Genomic DNA, 5,546 nt, shown 5'->3' on the forward strand with positions numbered 1-5,546 from the left:
TACAGAATTTATTTCAGTTGTGCAGGCTCTGTCTTAGAATGAATGCATGCATAACTTTGACAAAATGATAGCTTTGTAATTTACAAGTGAAGGGAAAGACATCGTACTTCATCCATTCTGAATTGCTTTCAACAGTAAGAACAGGCAGCACAGAGACTGGCAAATGTGGAAGCCACTGTGCACTCAATAGGCTTTGCCATTGAGCTTTTTCACTTTGCTTTATTTTTTGTTAATAGAGAAGCTGCTGGCTAGTGCCTGAAGTGTGTGTGTGTGTGTGTGTGTGTGTGTGTGTGTGTGTGTGTGTGTGTGTGTATTTGAATATAAATGAGGATGCCTTTGAATTTGAAACAGAGAATAGTCCGACATTGTGACAGACTACTCATTTAAAGCTTTTATAACTACTCTCAAGTAAGCATTTGAAACACTTTGCAATCTCAACATATTATTAAATAGTCAGGTTGATGCAACATATTTTTAAATAGTTTGACATTTCTAATGATTTGGACTTGAGCTTTAGGCTTTAACACAAATTACTTGGACATTGAAGTAATCTATGCCTGTCTTCCAATACAGTGTCTAGAGCAATTGTTTGAAAATATAAATCTTATTTTACTTCCCAACTTAAATCCTCTAATAGTTCTCCAAGGCCAAATTCCTTAACAAAATGTTAATAGTGCCTGACAGAAAGGTCCAGGCACATGGTTCTCCCTTACTCCCTATAGGCTAGCCACAGTGATCATGTTCTAGTTCTTCCAAAGTTCCGTAATCCATAGGTCCTCAGCACCTTTGTGCTGCCTACTTTTTGCTGAAATGTGGAATGTATCCACCATCCTTCCAGCTAAATCTTGCTTCTTGTGTGAACTCAAAATTTACTCCTGGACCCTCAGATAAGATCAGTTTCGTCTGTTCCATGCTCATCCAGGTCCCAATATTTCTTTTATACCACTAGCCACAGTGTAACATTGAATGACGATAACATTAATAACCACTGTAATATATTGCAGTGTAAGATTCATGAATAAAAATGGATCTTATCAATTTTACTCACCATTTTATCCTTACAGCCTAGCACTGTACTGAGGATTGAGTAGTTGCTCAAGAAATATTTTTGATTGAATGAATAAACATACAGCTTTTTAAATATATATTGATGAAAATATATTACAATCACAAATAAATAGAAATTTCACTGTTTTGTAACTTATATAGGTGAATTCAGATAATTCCAAGAGTCCTATCATGTACACAATGTACATAAGGTTCATTTTTCTGAAAATGGTGACATGTTCCATTTCTTCATTTTTTTCCTCTCCACTATATTTAGATATTTTAAGTTACATTAGAAAATATATATGATAACATGTGATAGTATCTTAGTTTGAGTCCCCCCTCTCCAAGTAAGCCCTGAAAAAGGAATTCAAGTGTACATAGTTCAGATAAGAGATGACCTAAGGAAACACTTGGGTAGCAGAGTGAGAAAGTGAAACAGAAAATGGAGACAAATTTAATAACATAATAACATAATAACAACACAGTAACAAGAGTGTGTTATTAAGAAAGTTACTACTTTGGGCTTTGGGACCCATTGTAGAACATGTACCTCTGCTTTATCCCAACTGAGGGGCAAAGAAGATAGGAGTTTTAAACACTACCTCCCATCAACTGTAGTTGAAAGATGTTCCTGAGGGATGCAAATTTCCTAGGACTTCAAGCCAGCTACCATGCCCCAGCATAGCAACCTCCCAACTGCCAGAGAAAACCCACAAAGAGATGTACATGCTGTTCTTGGAAGTCAATTGGCATGCACTACAATGCTAAGAACCTAGGGGACATGGCAGAGTTTGCCTAGAATAGGCTTCATAAATATTTCTCAGTACACTACACTATATTTTGATGATTCCAAAGACTGAAGAGGTCTATAATCTTATTTTAATCATGATATTCCTGAATGAAGTGTTAAAACTGTTGGTAGTCCATTGTTAAATATAACAATAAAGAACATAATAGTAATGGACAGCTATAGATTATAGTAACGAGCAGCATTGCTAAACCTATACAAAAGCAGAGTAGCCCTTAAAAATACTTGGGGATTCATGTCCCACCAAAGTCGTCAAAAAAAAAAAAAAAAAACACTTGGGAAAAGGAATTAGCACAGTATTTGAAAGGTTAACCTAAAACATGGTTGTAAAAATGCTTCCAGACATATGTGACTATAATTTGAAAAATAATTTGGCCATGGACCATTTCTTTTCTTGTCCTTTTTACCTCATATGTTGGAATTGACCAAAATTGCTCTCCAAGTGGAAGGAAACACAGGAAAACAAACAAGCATGTGGGTCCTAATGAGATAAAAAAGCTGAAATGGAAGAACATCAGAATAAAGATATTAGTCATCTTGTGGTCTTTTCACATAAATCTGATAGACCTTGGAATTATTGTATTGGAGTTACTCTTAGACATTAACTTTCCACCCTAAAAATAAACTACCGTAAGGGACTGTGTTAATGCCTATGGATGAATGTAACACTTACACTATACAGTAAAATAAAATATTGAATTTATCTTGTAATTTTTAATAAAATATAATATTTTACATATTTATTACTCTTATAATATCTCTAGATATTCAATACTGTTCTTTACTTATAAAGGATTTGGAAACAATGCCACAAAGTAAAAAAAAAACTTTTTGATTATTAAAAAGAATGTGATAGTATTCAGATTTACAGGGGTGTATCTATAGTGAAAGTAGTTACTGTGAACAGCACTTTCAGTTGTCAGTGCTCTCATATTCATTGTCGCTACTAATCCCTCAAAGCATTCCATTTTAAAGGTAGGAAATGAAGTCTAACATTTAGCATCTAATTATGATGTTTCCCACCTCCCCCCCCCCAAAAAAGCCATTGGATTGGACCTACCTCAGTTTCCCCAAATAAATGCAACAATCATGTCTCCTCCATTCATTGTCTTCTTCAAAGTGGAATAAAGAAGCTGACCCTCTTCCTTTTGAAACGAGTCCTTTCATTGGTGCTCTGAATCAATCCGTCTTTTGCTGTCTTAGGAAACTGACACTACCAATTATTTTTCTTCCTTTCCTCAACCACACAGCTTTTAAATATCTCCATGTCTTTCCCATATTCAAAACCAGTCAAAACAAACACAAACAGAAAACCTTGCCCCTTAGCCCTAAATACCTCTTCATCTATCCTTTCACAGCTAAACTCTTCTAGTAAGTTGTCCATATTCACTGCCTACATTTTCTTCACACCTATTCACTCCTCACTCCCTATTCACTCCCCTTGTTAAATGATTAACCCAACAGATGTTTTTTCAACCTCATTTTACTTAATCTCCTTGTAACTTTTGTACCTGTTGACCACTCCTTCCTTCCCTTCGCTTCCTTCATTGGCACTATTCATTCCCAGTCTTCTCCTAGTCTAGCTGCAACTACTCAACTTCTTTATTGAGTTTATCCTCCTTTACCCACAAATGAAATATTTCAAGGTTAGGACTTTCTTTCTTCTCTATTTTATCATAGCAAAGTATAAGATTACGTCTGGGGAACTTGTAATCAAGGATAGATGTTCAAGTAATTCCAACAGTGATGACTCTTCAGTTGTGAAGACATTAATTATGTGAGACATTGTAAGGACTATTAATGTGCCTGAGTTTTGTAGACAATACATTAGAAGAAATAGAAAAACTCACTGCCATCTTTTTTTTTTTAAACTGTACACCATTCTAGAAACATCAGTAGCTGCGTTTAGAAAACAACCCTTAGATTTACATAAGCTCTATTTTTTTTTTAATTGAAGTACCATCAGTTACAATGTGTCAATTTCTGGTGTACAGCACAATGTCCCAGTCATGTATGTACCTACATATATTCGTTTTGATATTCTTAAGAAAGCGCTAGTTTGTGGGAAGAGTTACTACCTTTCTCATTCTCTTCGTGGGAGTGGTCCTGTATTAGATGCAATCTGACATCTTAGCATTTCACCAAATGACTACTTTTATGATTAAATGCTGCTGCAGTGACAGAATACAGCTGCACTCCTCACCATGTATAAAAGAACAATCTTAGCCTCACTTCATTTTATTGCTGCCTACTCTGGAGACATCCCTCAATAGCTCAAATCCTGGTTATTCTTTATCTTTGCCCTTGAATTCCAAAATGTAAATCAAGTTCATGTGTATTACTTGTCTCATCTATGGCTGCTTTGCAAGCACAGCTTGGATTGCTGTACAGTACAGTTTACAGATATAAATACAACCGAAATCAGTATCAATTATTTTTCTGAGGAAATTAAGAACACTGAACAGGTGAATTGCTGCTGTATTTTTCTATGCCACAATGTATGCAGATATCACTGTTGTCTTTCCTTTGTTTTATTCCATACCAAGTAGGCTTAAAATTTTGGTTATTGCTGTAGAATGCTGGTTCATTTTTACTAAAGTTTCATTACAATATTAGATATTTAGAGAACTTGAGGAATAGTAATATATTAAGACATTTCTTTCTGATTATTGTCTGGTGCTAACCTTGAAAATAAACTGATATATTAATAAATGCATGATCTAAAGAGCTATCTAAACTTTAACAAAATATTACTTATACAAAGAATAATGCACAGAGATGCATACTTTATGCTGTTTGCTTTACTTAGTAATATAATGGACTAGGAAAATATTTAACAAATATTAATATTTATAGTAAGGCTAGAAATAAAAAATTTTAGCATGCCAAATTTCCACAAAGGCTTTTATAATTCTTATTGAGAAAGAATGATGATTAACTTTCACAAATGTAATCACTTAAACTAGACGTGCCTGATCTATTCTACTACCTAAGTTTTGCTGACAGTATTATTTCTTATTATTATGGTTATTTTGTTTGCACATTATCAGTAAAGTATAGAATCAGCTAGAAATGTTAAGTATGATTTTTTCTAAGACTGTACATCTTAAATTTATGAGTCCCATTAATCTCAATGTCAGCAATCCATAACATTCTCGTTTTTCAGTCTGTTTTCTAATTAAATGTTTATTTATATATCCTAAATATTTACCATGCTGCTACATGTTCTTAATAATTAAAGAATTAACTACCCCGAATAATGGTATTCTGAATAATAATATTAGAAATGTTGTTAAATATTCTAATAAAATTCCAGTAAATATTCTAATAAAATTAGAAATTTAACTGCCCTGAATAATGTTATTCAGCACTGAGCTACCTTAATTTGACTATATCATCACTCAACTTTTAGTTACATAGTTTGTTTCAATTTCTTTATTTGTTTGCTTTTCTGTATTAGGGAACATTAAAATGAATATTTTCCAACAAATAACTATTTAGAAGATTTGCAATAATGGTTTAGAAGATTTATTTGAATATGAAGTATATTTTAATCAACTTTACTTAGATATAATATATATAATAAATTGCACATGTTTTAAGTATAAAGACCAATGAGTTTTGACAAATATACACTTGCATATAACCACCAATACAGATGTATAAAATTTTCTTCAGCTTAGAGAGT

This window comes from Camelus bactrianus, chromosome 3, assembly GCF_048773025.1.
Source record: "Camelus bactrianus isolate YW-2024 breed Bactrian camel chromosome 3, ASM4877302v1, whole genome shotgun sequence".
NCBI classification, from domain to species: Eukaryota; Metazoa; Chordata; class Mammalia; order Artiodactyla; family Camelidae; genus Camelus; species Camelus bactrianus.